We start from the raw sequence: 16,125 nt of genomic DNA, 5'->3' as shown, positions 1-16,125 counted from the left end.
GGATCTCTCAAATTTTGGAGGACGCAGCCTCCTTTTTATCCTATTTTCCCGGCCGCATTTCCCTCTCTCTTTTCCCATTGGCTGAGGTACTTGAGAGGCACAGACTTCCCGGAACGCCTGATACCTGAAATTCCCCTCTAATGTATAACCCTCCCTTTTAATTTTTAATTCTTATAGAATTCATAGCTTCCCCCCGTTGCTTCTTTCATCTTTCGATATCCAATTCATTTATCAATTTATCAGCAGCCCTGCAGTTTGTTTGTAAAGGCAACTATCTCTTTCCATTCATCAATCAGTGGAATCCATCCCATTGTTTCTTTTATCTCTCAGTGCTAGCCTTATCTACAGGCTGATCCACAGCTCATTTGTAAAGACAAATTCAACATTCCTCTCAGCTAATAAATGAGAAGTTAGCTGAAAAAAGTAAAAACTGGATTTTTTTTCCGGTGTGTGTCGGACAATACAGTGGAGAGAATTTGCGGGAGGATGATCGAGGATATCCTATTATAATATCGTTCTCGGACATTTTACTATTTTAGATCATCAGTTGTATTCTGAAAGAAATCTATTTTAATGATATGTGTACGTTTGCACGAAGTTATAGTTAAATATAGCTTGCGGCTGGGCTCTTTAATGAATAGGGGTATTTTTGGTTTTAATTCAATATTTTATGCTTGTGGTGTGTAGTGTGCTGATTTATTTTTTAATGTTATTTACTACGTGCGCTTTTGTTTTTGAGTGAAGGTAACTTTCTGGATGGCTTTGTATTTGAGGCAGAATGAATTGAAGTAGGTTTTTAAAACTGATTTTTCATATGTACGATGGGGAGTTTAGTAGGGGCAGCTCTGATGGTGGGGGCTTGGTTGTTAATTTTATCAGACGGCTTTTGTTAGATACAGCTTTAATTCTGGAAAGTTTTTTTTTCTAATGTCGTGCTTTGAAGGTGGTTTTCGAGGATGTATGGTATAGCTTTATTTTGTTTGTAGATGGTGTATGATAAGGGCTATGGTCTATTTATCTAATGCCATGTTTTTTCATTCAGGTGTTGATAAGGGAGTTCTTGAATGGCGTTTTGTGTTGTTTTTGTTTTTGGTGGGGCGTTGTTTTTAAAGGATACCTTGATAAGGTTTGCCGATGGCGTTCTAGCCCGTAGCATAAGGCATAGGGTAGTTTTTGAATTATTTTGTGGTGGCTTTGATTCTTGCCAGTATGTAGTGTTTGTTTGAGGTAATGCTGTGTAGCTAATTTCTGTTTTCTTATTAATATTAGAATTGGAGTGTTGTAGTATATGGGCTGTTATTATATCCTAGGGGTTCTATTTATTTGGTTGATTGTTTTCTAGTTATGGATAATTTTTCTCAAAAAACCATTTTCAGGATTTCAGGCGTGACACAAAAGAACGCTCAGATTGCTGGAAGGGAAACGTGTGCCCAGATTGTCTCGAAGCAGTGCTGCTGTCGGTTCTCGTTCAGTTGTGTCTTCTGAAAATGAGACTGTTGTATTCATTGCGCTGTGCTAAACACTTGTCATTCTCCCAATGCCAGGAAACAGATGAAGCTTGAAGAAAGAGGAAGGAATTTGGAAGCGTACAAACAAGCTGAGAAGAGGTTCAGAGATCAGGGTGCTCGCTGGCAGCAGGGGCTGGGGTTAGGGCTGAGCAGGAGCAAAGCCGGAGCACATCAACCTCACCTCGTGTTTTCTCGGGGGCTTTATGGCCCTGGCAAGAGAGAGATGTTCACTGACGAGTCCCAGGCCGAGCCGTGAGCACAGCATGTTGTGTTGGAGCTGGGGTTTTTTTTTGAGACGTTCAGCAGCCACACTCTCTAGTCAAGAGTCCTGAGGTTTGTTGCTGCTCCACTTTCATCCTCATATCCAGCTTCCAGCCCTTTTCTTCTCTCTGTCCAGTGTGTCTTTTGTGTTCCTTTCTTGTCCTGTGTGCTCCCCATCCCATTCCCGTTCCCTACGGAGGGGGAGGGTGTGGAGACTGGGGCTCCGACGTGGTTTGGGGCACCCCAAGGTCCCTGGGAAAGGGAGCCGGGCTGCGCTGGAGGAGCAGGTGAGTCGGGCATGGGGGGGGGGTGGGGGGGGGGGGGGTCATGCTGGGTGCCAGAACATTGAGAGGGAGGGGTGGGTGTAGAATGCATGAAAAACAGAACCATAAAAAATACCTAAATATAGTCTAAAAGGAATGTTTAAATGCTTTTTATTTGGGTAGAGGCACGGTTTTTATAGCTAATATAAAAATAAAATATAAAGAATAGAAATAGATTGGTATACATGTAAAATATAATGAAATATAAGTAGCAAATATCTATGAAAAATCTAGTGTATAATAGAAATAATGCAAATATAAGAATATGTATAAATATAAAATAGAGCTATGAGAATGGGAATAAGAATGGGTAAAACATCAGTGAGAAATGGAAAAAAACCACATGAAAAATGGTGGGAAAATCAGTGAGAAATGGAGAAAAATCAGTGAAAAACGGGGGGGAATCTTTGAAAAATGGGGAAAAAAATCAGTGAGAAATGGGGGAAAAAAAATCCATGAAAAATGGGGGAATAAATCAGTGAGAAACGGGGAAAAGTGGGGGAAAAAATAATTGAGAAATGGGGGAAAAAATCCGTGACGAATGGCGGGAAAAGTCATTAAGAAATGGGGGGAAAAATCAGTGAGAAACAGGGAAAAAAATCAATGAGAAATGGGGGAAAATTTGGGACAAAATCAGCGAGAAATGGGGAAAAAGCAGTGGTAAATGGGGGAAAAGTCGATGAAAAATGGGGGAATATTCAGTGAGAAATGGGGGGGCGGGGGGCGGAAATCAGTGAGAAATGGGGAAAAAATCCATGGAAAACAGGCAAACAATCCATGGGCAATGGCGGGAACAGAGCGAGCTGTTGTCGCTCGTGCTGTGGTGGCCGATGCTGTGGGGAAAAAATAAGTGAAAAATGGGGGCAATAATCAGTGATAAATGGGGAGAAAATCAGTGATTAATGGGCGGAAAAATGCATGAAAAATGGAAGGAAAAATTCAGAGAGAAATGGGGGCAAATATCAGTGATAAATGGGGAAAAAAAATCAGTGATTAATGGGGGGAAAAATGCATGGAAAATGGGGGGAAAATTCAGAGAGAAATGGGGGCAAAAATCAGTGAGCAATGGGGGGGAAAATCGGGAAATATCCATGGAAAAATGGGGGGAAAAAATCAGTAAGAAATGGGGGAAAAAAATCAGTGAGAAATGGGGGAAACATCATGGTGAAATGGGGAAAAAAAATCTTTGATAAATTGGGGAAACAAATCATTGAGAAATGGGGGAAAAAAATCAGTGAGAAATGGGGAAAATATGGGAAAAAATCCACGAAAATTGCGGGAAAAAATGCATGAAAAATTGGGGAAAAATATCCATGAAAAATGGCGGGAAAAATCAGATCGGCGATCGATAGCTAATGCGTGCCGATCGATTAGATCGGCGATCGATTGATCACGACTACCGATCGATTATATCGGCGTTCGATTGCTAATGCCTGCCGATCGATTAGATCGGCGATCGATTGATCGCGCCTGCCGATCGATTAGATCGGCGATCGATTGATCGCGCCTGCCGATCGATTATATCGGCGATCGATTGCTAATGCCTGCCGATCGATTAGATCGGCGATCGATTGCTAATGCCTGCCGATCGATTCGATCGGCGATCGATTGATCGCGCCTGCCGATCGACTAGATCGGCGATCGATTGCTAATGCCTGCCGATCGATTATATCGGCGTTCGATTGCTAATGCCTGCCGATCGATTCGATCGGCGATCGATTGATCGCGCCTGCCGATCGATTATATCGGCGATCGATTGCTAATGCCTGCCGATCGATTAGATCGGCGATCGATTCGATCGGCGATCGATTGATCGCACCTGCCGATCGACTAGATCGGCGATCGATTGCTAATGCCTGCCGATCGATTATATCGGCGTTCGATTGCTAATGCCTGCCGATCGATTCGATCGGCGATCGATTGATCGCGCCTGCCGATCGATTCGATCGGCGATCGATTGCTAATGCCTGCCGATCGATTAGATCGGCGATCGATTGATCGCGCCTGCCGATCGATTAGATCGGCGATCGATTGCTAATGCCTGCCGATCGATTATATCGGCGATCGATTGATCGCGCCTGCCGATCGATTAGATCGGAGATCGATTGATCGCGCCTGCCGATCGATTAGATCGGCGATCGATTGCTAATGCCTGCCGATCGATTAGATCGGCGATCGATTGGTAATGCCTGCCGATCGATTAGATCGGCGATCGATTGCTAATGCCTGCCGATCGATTGCTAATGCACACTATTTGCACACTCCTTGCACACCCTTTGCACTCATACAGAGGCAGGAGGTTTCTCAGTTCTGGTCGGGGTTTTTTGGGGCGTTCATTCAGGGGGATTTCCTCAAGGATTGGGACACTCCTTGATTCCATCCCTTGCCTGTCTCCCAAGCGCCACCCTGTGGGCAGAGCGCGGTACTGCGCGCCTGCCTCTCCCAAGATGGCGGCTCGGGTGTCGCTCCCCGACCTTCTAACTCTGGCTGCAAAAGGAGGGGGGCACAGCAAGGAGCCCGCTCGCTCTAGTGGGATGCCTGCGCACGACGCCGACACCGATCCCACGGGTGCGATTTTCGGCGGCGTTTCCAATCGTGCGGACATCTCCTTCAGCCCGCTTCGGCCCGGGGGAGAGGGGCGGGGCCGCCAGCGATGGTCCCGGCGCAGCCCGGGCAGGCTCGGGGCGGAGCCGGGGCTTGGCGAGGCGGGGCACGGAGGTCCCGGGGACGGGACCGGGCGGGGCCGGGGCGGTGCTTTAGGGGCGGTCCCCAGTGGTCCCGGGCGGCACCGGGGGCGGGGCCGGGTGATCCCGGAGCGGTACCGAGCTGTGCTGGGGACGGTGCTGCAGGGGCGGTGCCGGGCCCGCCTCAGGGTGATTGAATGCCCAGAAATCGCCTCCTCTGCCCCGTGCTCACACTGAGCTGCGGGCTGCAGCGTGCTGTCGGAGCTCCGCACACAGCACGGATTTGGGCTTCCCCTCCTCTCAAACCCTCTCCCCCTTCTTCCTCCTCCTCATCTTCCTCTTTGTCCTCTGTCACTGCTGAGGCTCTGGAAAGAACTGAAATTCTGCAGGGAGAGATGTCCTCTCGTGGCCCCAGGGACTGCCTCGGCACCGGCCACGAGCGCCTCCGGCCCCTGCCTTCTCCTGCTTGAAAAGATCACCTGGAGCCCGAGCTCGGGGGGGTGAAATCAGCTGAAATCCAGGTAACTCTGTCAAGTGCCCCCCAGGGACATCGGCGGGGCTGGGGGATGAGGGTTTGAAACAGCAAATTCTTTGGAATATACACCTGTCCCTGTGCCGATGCTGCTGAGCTTCCTGCCACAGTATATCCCCACTCCATGAGGCGCTGTGAGGTTATGGCAGTGGGAATTGAGCAGGGAATTCGGGGCTATGGGCATAATTCACGGGAGCTAGCAAAGCTGACAGCCAACCCCAAATCGGGCACAGCACAGAGAACAATCTGTGTGCTGCCCTGTCAGCTCAAGCTCCTGGGCTGGGAAGTATTGGGAGTTAAATGTATGGAATTACACAAATCACAGCAACTGGCATCACCCAGAGGGACAATCCAAGGCCCAAACAATTCCTCCACAGTCCACTCTGGGAAAAACACCCTGTGCCTGCCAGGAGCTCTGACCCTGCTTTTCCTACCAGCTCCTGAGCAGTGTCAGGGCCACCACGACGCCTTTAAAATCCAGATAAACCCCAAATCCTACACAGTGAATAATCCAAAGAAAGTACTGAATTGTTGTCATTAAAAGCTCAAAACTCATTAAGAATTCTATGACAACAGTGTAATGGACTCCCAGGAACCTCATGAATGCTCTCAGTTTCATTTTTGTGTATTTTTACTCCCTCATTTGGCAGCTTGTAAAACTTATCCTGGAATTCAGAGGTCAAGCAGGATCGACTTTGGATTGACCTTCACCTCTGTTCCCACTTTGTGCAAACACAACTCGTGCCCAGGTGGGTGAACTCATCACCTCAGCTTTTCACTCCAGAGTATCCCCTCCTTATTTCCCTGTAGATGAACTCAGATCCACTCCTCACCTCCACTGGTCATCCAAGCGTCCATTCTGTTCCCCACAGGCCCTGGTGGCCCCGGGGAGCTCCCTTGGCCTTTCTCCTGCCCCTCTGCAGCCGAGGTCGCTACACAAACAGTTCTTGTGTCCCCTCTAAATGACCCCGGGTTTTCTGCTCAATGAATGGCATGACCCGTGCCCACTGCTCATGATTCACCCAACCAAAATCAAGAGCAAATGTTGCTTGGGCTTTAAGAACTTGAAATAACTCTGAAGCAAAAGAAATCACCTTTTTCTTCTGGTTTTTATTTTTATTTTTTCATTTAAGATGCTGGACTTGCCTCTGTGGATGTGTGCTGAGCTCTCACTGCAGGGGACTGTCAGGCCTGAATGGCTGTGAGTTCGTGTTCTTCTCAGTAGGGAATCAGAAATTATTCTTAGACCATAGAATTGTTTTCTGAAACCTTTCCCCTTTCCTCTTTGTGCCTTTGAATTTTTCAGCTGTTCCCTGTTGTCACTTCCCCTGCCTGACTTCTGTGCAGCTCCTAGCTGGGAAAAACTGGGAAAACTTAGGGGGTACAGAGGTGGAATTTTTGGCTGGATTTTCCTAACATTTCTAATTTTGCTGAACTTATTTCCCCAGTGAGAAGAGCACGAACTCACAGCCATGCAGGCCTGACAGTCACTGCGGGAAATCTGACACAGTATTAATAAGTAACCTTTCCTGAGAGCAGTCACCACCCCAGTCCTCCAGCCTTGTCAAATGTTTGCAATGAATGGACCCAAGTTCTAATCCTTAATCTAAATTTATGTCAGCTTTTGTTAGAAAGATACTGGACAGTAAATCATACAAGAGAATTTAAAAAATTGCACAAAGAATAACCGGCCCAGACCAAACCCAACCGCCCCCATCACCGCTCCACCCCAATTTTGGGAGAAACAGTGATACAGTTTATAAATACTCTCCTTCCACACTATTCAGTCCTTCACCGCACATCCCCAGAGAGGAGTCCCTCAGACCTTGCTCCCCTGAACACCAGGAGAGCTGGAGTTTCACCCAGATCCCACATTCCCATGGCAGTTAATCCCAGCAGGGAGGCAAAGAGGAACCCTGCATCCTCTGACATAGCCCACAGCACGGGCAGCACCAGGAGCCCTCCAGGCTCAGACCTCTGGTGCTGAAGCCTCTGGGCTTTGGCTGATCAAACACCACAGCTCTTGGCAAAGATGCCAGGAGAGTCGTGATTCTTCCTGTCCTGAAAGAGAGGAGGAAAAGAAAATTAAGTCGACTGCAGAAGGATTCCAGCTCTCAACTTCTGCTCTGATTCCTCACTCTGGGGTTTTATCCATGACAAGTGACACCAATTCAGAGTGCCCTTTTCCAGCATTTTTATTCCTAACTATTAAAAGGATGCTCATTTCTCTTATTGTATTCTTTGCTTAATTTTATTAGCGGCATTTTCATCCCAGACCCCACTTGTCAGTTCTTCAATCCTTTAGCACTGGACTTGGCACAAAGGGATACCCGTGGTGCTGCATCACAAGAAATCCCAGAGAGAAACCCCTTCCAAACCTGACGGAGAAAGCTTTCAAGGCACTCAGAACACAGACAGCTTTTCCTGCCTTGTCAGGCCACACCAATTCTGTCCCATCCACCTGAACTGTGCAGGTGAGGAAAAGGCTTTCCTTGCTCCTCGGGAATCACTGTCTGAGACCACGGATGTCCATCCTGGGCAGCACCTGGAAACAACGTGGGAAAGGCAAAATGAGAGTGTTTTCTATCAGAAAATTACTACTACTAATAAAAATAACAATCAGAACTTCTGGACAAATTTAGTAACATCACTTTGATATGAGAAATACAGGCCATGCCCATCCTTGTAGCCCAGGTGAAAACAGGAAGGAGAACTAGAGGAAAAGCAGAGTCCCTTATTTGATCTCTGGACACAAACTGAGGCCTTTTCCCTGTGAAACCAAACTCACCCTTCCAGGGTTCCTGAGATCAGCTACGAGGAGGCTTTTGGCACTCCAAGAGCAGCTGGGTCACAGCTGGATGCGGCTTGGGTCTGGGAGACACCGTGCTCCTTCTGGAATTATAGCACGCAAATGCCTGCTCCTGGCCCCGGGCCCGGAGATAAAATCTGTGGGGTTTTTCCCTGTGCAACATTGTTCACCCCTCCCAGGTTCCTGAGATCTGCACAGAGGAGGCTTTGGGCACCCCAAAGGCAGCCAGGGTTACAGGTGGGGGCAGCTTGGGGCTGGGAGAAATCCTCATCCATTTGGAATTTTATCAGGCAGAAACCTGGCTGGGTGCACAGGTCTCTGGACACGACCAGTGGCCCTTTCCCCTGTGAAACAAAACTCACCCTGCCAGGCTCCTGAGACCACTTAGGAGGAGGGGTTTGACTCTCCAAGAGCAGTCGCAACGAGAGATGCTCACACAGAAGGCCATGCAGAAGAGGAAACGAGCGCACCCGCAGCCCCCCAAGGCGCGCCCCAACGCCCCAGACCCGGCACTGCCAGCTCGGGCAGTCCCATAAAGCATCCCCCGCCTCCGCAGCGGCGGGACAGGCGGGGCCCGGGGTCCCGAGGAAAACCGAGCGTGCCCGGAGGCGCGGCAGGACGGCAGCGCAGCGCCGCCTGGCGGCGGAGCAGGAGAGCAGCGCCGGGCCCCATGGCAGTATCGGTACCCGTGCGCCCCCTGCTGTCCGCGGCGATGCAGCGCCCGATGCCGAGTTCCACGCCCGTGTCGCCGAGGGAGAGGGGCACCGCTGGCTGGGGCCTCCCCGCCGACACGGACAGAAGCCGAAGCAGAAGCCCCGGTGCCATTGGCGGCCCCTACCCAGCGGGCCGGGCTCCGCCGGGCCCGCGGCCCCCGCGCGGTATCGGGTCGGCCCGCTCCCGTCTTCGTCGCACCCGGGCCCTGCTCCTGGCATGAAGCGCGTCACCGCCCCGCGCCGTCCCGCCTCCCGCGCGTCATCGCGTGCGTTCGGCGGCCCGCCCCGGGGGCGGTGCCGGGGGCGCTACCCGGGGCGGTGCCGGGGCAGTGCCGGGGGCGGCACCGGGGGCGGTGCCGGGGCGGTGCCGGGGGCGTTCCCGGTCGCCGTGCCGGGGTAGCCCGGGGAGCGGTTCCGGGAGCGGTTCGGGGGGCGGTGCCGATTGCAGTCCCGGTCACTGTCCCCAGTCCCCGTCCCCAGTCCTGGTCCCGGTCCCAGTCCCCGGTTCCGGTCCCCGATCCTGGTCCCAGTCCCAGTTCCCCGTCCCGGAACCCGATCACGGTCCTGGTCCCAGTCCCCAATCCCGGTCCCGGTCCCTGTCTCCAGTCCCCGTCCCCGATCCGTCGGTTCCGGTCCTGTCCCAGGTCCCCGTCCGCGATCCCGGTCCCTGTCCCATTTCCCCGTCCCGGTCCCGATCCCAGTCCCGGTCCACGTCCCCGATCCCGATTTTTCCCCGCCTTTCACACTGATTTTTCCCCCGATTTATCAATGATTTTTTTCCCCATTTTTTCCCATTTCTCACTGATATTTTCCCCCATTTTTCAGGGATTTTTTTCCCCATTTCTCACTGATTTTTTTCCCCATTCTTCATGGAGTTTTCCCCCCCGTTTTTCACTGATTTTTCCCCATTTCTCACTGACTTTTTCCCCATTTTCCCCCATTTCTCACTGATATTTTCCCCCATTTTTCATGGATTTTTTCCAGATTTATCCCCATTTCCCACTGATTTTTCCCCATTTTTCATGGACTTTTCCCCCCCGTTTCTTACTTATGTTTTTCCCCCGATTTCTCATTGATTTCCCCCCCCCCCCCCCCCATTTCGCACTGATTTTTTACCCATTTTTCCCCATTTCTCACTGATTTCTTTCGCCATTTTTCATGGAATTTCCCCACCCATTTCTAACGGATTTTTTCCCCACTTTTCCCATTTCTCACTGATTTTTCCCCCCATTCTTCAGGGATTTTTTTCCCCATTTCTCACTGATTTTTCCCCCCATTCTTCATGATTTACAGGATACTCTATCGTGAATGGAAAGCAATTAAAGGAAGGGGGGAGGTTACCAGCCACCTGGTCAGCTCAGACAGCAGAGCTGCACACGCTTTTGAGAGCCTGTGAATTATAGCAGGACAAGACATTACATATATTTACTGATTCTAAATATGCATATGCGGTAATACATGCATTTGGAAAACTATGGGGAAAAAAGAGGTTTATTAAGCTGCAGAAGAAAGAAGAAAAAAATTGGTTTACAAGGGATGGCAAGCAGTGGATACCAAAAGCTCTAGCCTTACAATTGTTAAAACAACTTCATTAAAGGAGTCGTTCTGTGCCTTCTTTGGGGTGAGGAAAAAAGGCTGAGGTGGGCTCCGACGTGGTTTGGGGCACCCCAAGGTCCCTGGGAGAGGGAGACGGGCTGCGCTGGAGGAGCAGGTGAGTCGGGCATGGGGGGGGGTCATGGTGGGTGCCAGAACATTGAGAGGGAGGGGTGGGTGTAGAATGCATGAAAAACAGAACCTTAAAAATAGCTAAATATAGTCTAAAAGGAATGTTTTATTGGCTTGTGTTTGGATAGAGGTAGGGTTTTTTTATAGATACTGTAAATAGAAAAGATAAAGAATAAAAATATAGAAGCAAATATAAGAAACCAATATATAAATATATTACATTACATTATATTATGTTATGAAAATAGAAATATATAAATATTCAGACTTTAAAAGGAATGTTTTATTGGTTTTTATTTGGTTAGAGGAGGGTTTTTTGAAAATAATATAGGCAAAAATATACAAATATGCAAAAATAGATACTGACATAAAATGATTATAACTATATATGCATATATATATGTAAGTATAAATATATAGAAATAAATATAAATATAAAAATACATGTAATGTAGTATGTAATATAAATAATTTATCGATTTTAATATGTTATATTAAATAGTATGTTATAATAGAATGTAAATAGCATCGAGTATATTAATATACTAGTAAAAACTACATTAAATAGTATATAAATATCGAATACACAATATAGACATATAAATCTACAGATATAAATATGAAAACTAAATAGAAAAATATATTCAAATATAATTTAAATAATCGAGTTTTTTGTTTCTATTTGGTTAGAGGCAGAGCTTTTAAAGAAATAATATTAAAAACTATGAACCTCCAAATATAGATGGATATAGATAAAATAGAAATAACATTAGTAATATAAATCTATGTATATAATGAATAATAAAATAATATTGTATATATGATAAATAGAATAGCAATTAAATTGAATATATGAAATATGTCTAGATTATGACTAGAAATTAAATATTAAAAAATAGATGATTTATATATATAAAAGGTTTTTTTTTCATTTGGTCAGAGGCAGGGCATTTTTAGTTTGGGTCGGGGTTTTTTTGGGGCGTTCATTGAGAGGATTTATGACGGGTGGGGACTCTGGTGCTTGGAACTCTCTCCCTTCTCTGTCTGTCCCTGACAGGGCGGCAGTGCCGGGCTGAGTTGGGCGGCAGTGCTGCCGCCGTGTGGACACAGGCGGGTACTGCACCGTGCCCCTCTCAGGATGGCGGAAGGGCCCGCGGGCCGGGACCCAGCCGTGCGGCAGCGCTCAAGATGGCGGCCTCTCTAGGACCCCGGCGGATAGGCGTTTACATAAAACGCCTGTCCGCGCCCGCCGGCGCCCTCACGCCCGCGGCACCGAGGACCGCGCGGCCGTTGTCGGCACGCTCTGAAACGTCCGGGAAAATTGGCGGCGAGCGGATCGGCGTCGGCGATGTAATCAGGCATCTTATGCCTACACACCGGGGTCCTGATTTTTTCCCGCCCTTTCTGCCGCCATTTTTGGCAGGTCAGCCGGGGTGCCGCCCGAGCCGCCATTTTGAGAGTGCGGACACACTCAAGATGGCGGCCTCTCTAGGACCCCGGCGGATAGGCGTTTACATAAAACGCCTGCTCGCGCCCGCCGGCGCCCTCACGCCCGCGGAACCGCGGACCGCGCGGCCGTTGTCGGCACGCTCTGAAACATCCGGGAAAATTGTCGGCGAGCGGATCGGCGTCGGCGATGTAATCAGGCATCTTATGCCTACACACCGGGGTCCTGATTTTTTCCCGCCCTTTCTGCCGCCATTTTTGGCAGGTCAGCCGGGGTGCCGCCCGAGGCGCCATTTTGAGAGTCCCGACACGCTCAAGATGGCGGCCTCTCTAGGACCCCGGCGGATAGGCGTTTACATAAAACGCCTGCCCGCGTTCGCCGGCATAAAAATAAATATGCATAAATATAAACATAGACATAAACATGCACAAACGTTAACCTGCATAGATATAAACATAAACATAAACATAAACATAAACATGCAAAACAATAATAATAAATAGAAATAGAAATAGAAATAGAAATAGAAATAGAAATAGAAATACAAACATTAATAAAATCAGTGAGAAAGGGGGTAAAATCAGTGAGAAATGGGGGGGAAAAACCATGAAAAATGATGGAAAAATCAGAGAGAAATGGGGGAAAAATCGGTGAGGAATGGGGAAAAAGATCAACGAAAAATTGGGAAAAATCAGTCAGAAGTGGGGGATAAAAATCAGTGAGAAATGGGGGAAAAGTCGGTGAGAAATGGGGAAAAAATCAGTGATTAATGGGCGGGAAAATGCATGAAAAATGGGGGGAATAATTCAGAGAGAAATGGGGGCAAATATCAGTGAGAAATGGGGGGGAAAATCAGGAAATATCCATGAAAATTGGGGAAACATCCATGAAAAATGGCGGAAAAAATCAATGAAAAATGGCGGAAAAATCAATGAAAAATGGCGGAAAAAATCAGTGAGAAATGGGGAAAAATGGGGAAAAAGGAGTGATAAATGGGGGAAAAAATCAGTGAGAAATGGGAAAAATGGGAAAAAATCCACCAAAAATGGGTGGAAAAATCCATGAAAAATCAACGGAAAAATCAGTGAGAAATGGGGAAAACATCATGGTGAAATGGGGCAAAAATCAGAGAGAAATGGGGAAAAATCATTGAAAAATGGGGGATAAAAATCAGTGAGAAATGGGGGGAAAATGGGGAAAAACATCAGTGAGAAATGGGGAAAAAAAATCTTTGATAAATTGGGGCAAAATCATTGAGAAATGGGGAAAATAATCAGTGAGAAATGGGGAAAATTTGGGAAAAATCCAGGAAAATTGCGGGAAAAAATGCTTGAAAAATTGGGGAAAAAATCCGAGAGAAAATCCCCGGGAATCCCGGGAAAAACCCCCGGAATCCCGAGAAAATCCCCGGAATTCCCGGAAAATCCCCCCGGAATCCCCTGGAAAATGCCCCTGAATTCCCCGAGAAACTCATCCCGGAATCCCCGTGATAATCCGTCCGCTATCCCCGAGAAAATCCCCCAGGAATCCCCCAGAAAATCTCCCCGAAATCCCCGGGATAATCTCCCCGGAATCCCCGAGACAATCCGCCCCGAATCCCCTGGAAGATTCCCCCGGAATCCCCGAGAAAATCCCTCGGAATTCCCCGGGAAAATCAACCCGGAATCCCCGAGAAAATCCCCCGGAATCCCCGGGAAAATCCCCCAGGAAAATCCCCGGGATAATCACCCCGGAATCCCTGGAAAATCCCCTAGGAATCCCCGAGAAAATCCCCCCGGAATTCGCCGGGAAAATCCCCCCGGAATCCCCCAGAAAATCCCCCCGGAATACTCTGCAATATCCCCCCGGAATCCCCGATAAATCCCCCTGGAATCTCCAGGAAAATGCCCCGGGAATACGTGAGAAAATCTCCCCGAATCCCGAGAAAATCCCCCCGGAATCCCGTGGAAAATCCCCCCTGAATCCCCGAGAAAATCCCCCCGGAATCCCCGAGAAAATCCCCCGGATTCCCCTGAAAATCCCTCGGAATTCCCCGGGAAAATCCTCCCGGAATCCAAGAGAAAATCCTCCCGGAATCCACGAGAAAATCCGCCCGGAATCCCCGGGAAAATCCTCCAGAAATCCCCGAGAAAATCCCCCGGAGTCCCCGGGAAAATCAACCCGGAGTCCGATGGAAAATCCCCCCAGAATCCCCGAGAAAATCCCCCGGAATTCTCCTAGAAAATCCCCCCGGACTCCCCGAGAAATTTCCCCGGAATCCCGGGAAAATAGCCCCGAATCCGCGAGAAAATCCCCCCGGAATCCACGCGAAAATCCCCCAGAAATCCCTGTGAAAGCCCCCCCGGAATCCCCAAGAAAATCTCCCCGGAATCCCCGAGAAAATTCGCCCGTAATACTCGGAAAATATGCCCGGAATCCCCTGGAAAAACCCCCCGGAATCCCCTGATAATCCCCCCGGAATCCCCGATAAAATCCCCCTGGAATCTCCAGGAAAATGCCCGGGAATACGCGAGAAAATCCCCCGGAATCCCCTGGAAAATCCCCCTGAATCCCCGAGAAAATCCCCCCGGATTCCCCTGAAAATCCCTCGGAATCCCCGGGCAAATCTCCCCGGACTCCCCGAGAAAATCCCCGGGAATTCCCCGGGAAAATCCCCCCGGAATCCCCGAGAAAATCCCCTAGAATTCCCCGGGATAATCCCCCCGGAATCCCCGAGAAAATCCCCCGCAATCGCCGAGAAAATCCCCCGGAATCGCCGGAATAATCCCCTGGAATTCCCCGGGAAAATCATCCCGGAATCCCCGAGAATATCCCCCCGGTATCGCCGAGAAAACCCCCCCGGAATTCCTCGTAAAATCCCCCCGGAATCCCGGGAAAATCCCTCCGGACTCCCCGAAAAAATCCCCCGGAATCCCCGAGAAAATCCCCCGGAATTTCCCGGGAAAATCACCCCGGAATCCCCGAGAAAATTCTCCCGAAATACTCGGCAAAATCCCCAGGAATCCACGGAAAATTCCCCGGAATCCAGGAGAAAATACCCCGGAATCCCCATGAAAATCCCCCCGGAATCTCCGAGAAAATCCCCCGGAATCCCCGCGAAAATCCCCATGAATTCCCCGGGAAAATAATCTCGGAATCCCCGAGAAAATCTCCCCGGAATCACCGAGATAATGGCCCCGGAATACCCGAGAACATCCCCCGGAATTGCCCGAGAAAATCATCCCGTAATCCCCGAGGAAATCCCCCCGGAACACTCGGGAAATCCCCCCGGAATTCCTCGTCAAATCACCCCGGATACCCCGGGAAAATCCCTCCGACTCCCCGAAAAATTCCCCCCGGAATACTCGGGAAAATCCCCCCGGAATCCCCGAGAAAATCCACCCGGAATCCCCTGGAAAATCCACCGGGAATTCCCCGGGAAATTCCTCGCTGAAACCCCTGGAAAATCCCCCCGGAATCCCGGAGAAAATCCCCCCGGAATTCCCCGGGAATATCCCCTCGGAATCCCCGGGAAAATCCCCCCGGACTCCCCGAAAAAATCCCCCCGGAATACTCGGGAAAATCCCCCCGGAATACTCGGAAAATCCTCCCGGAATTCCCGAGAAAATCCCCCGGAATTCCCTGAGAAAATCGCCCCGGAATCCCAGTGAAAATCCCCCCGGAATCCCCGTGAAAATCCCCCCGGAATCCCCGGGAAAATCCCCAGGAATCCCCTGGAAAATCCCCCAGGTATCCCCGATAAAATCCCCCTGGAATCCCCTGGAAAATCCCCCTGGAATCGCGGGGAAAAAGCCCCCCGCATTTCCCGGGAAAAATCCCCCCGGAATCCCCGATAAAATCTCCCCGGAATCCCTGAGAAAATCCCCCCGGAATACTCGGGAAAATCCCCCCGGAATCCCCGGGAATATCCCCCAGGAATCCCCGATAAAATCCCCCCGGAATCCCCCAGAAATTCCCCCCGGAATCCCCGACAAAATCCCCCCGGAATTCCCGACAAAATCCTCCCGGAATCCCCGGAAAATCCCCCCGGAATTCCGGTCCATTTCTGTAGGAGAATAGTTTGTAAGGATAGTGCAGAAGGCACTAGTTGCCAACGAGTTACAGCTGTACTGATTAGCAAGGA

At 49.4% G+C, this 16,125-nt stretch overlaps 2 long non-coding RNA genes across 2 annotated transcripts; one reads left to right on the top strand and one right to left on the bottom strand.

Annotated features, from left to right (window-relative positions):
• Nucleotides 1-4,905: 4,905 nt before the first annotated feature.
• Nucleotides 4,906-7,933, top strand: LOC148221854 (uncharacterized). The gene is made up of 3 exons (XR_015807147.1): nt 4,906-5,297; nt 5,959-6,057; nt 7,567-7,933. It is a non-coding gene; the product is annotated as an uncharacterized LOC148221854 (long non-coding RNA).
• On the bottom strand, nt 6,399-9,072 carry LOC148221853 (uncharacterized). Its single transcript, XR_015807146.1, has 3 exons — nt 8,956-9,072; nt 7,687-7,853; nt 6,399-7,369 (listed from the first exon to the last, which is right to left on the bottom strand). It is a non-coding gene; the product is annotated as an uncharacterized LOC148221853 (long non-coding RNA).
• Nucleotides 9,073-16,125: the final 7,053 nt, after the last annotated feature.

This window comes from Sturnus vulgaris, chromosome 16 (assembly GCF_052056855.1).
Source record: "Sturnus vulgaris isolate bStuVul1 chromosome 16, bStuVul1.hap1, whole genome shotgun sequence".
Classification (NCBI taxonomy): domain Eukaryota; kingdom Metazoa; phylum Chordata; class Aves; order Passeriformes; family Sturnidae; genus Sturnus; species Sturnus vulgaris.
Note: the sequence above shows the minus strand (reverse complement) of the source record. Positions and strands in the feature narration are given on the sequence as shown.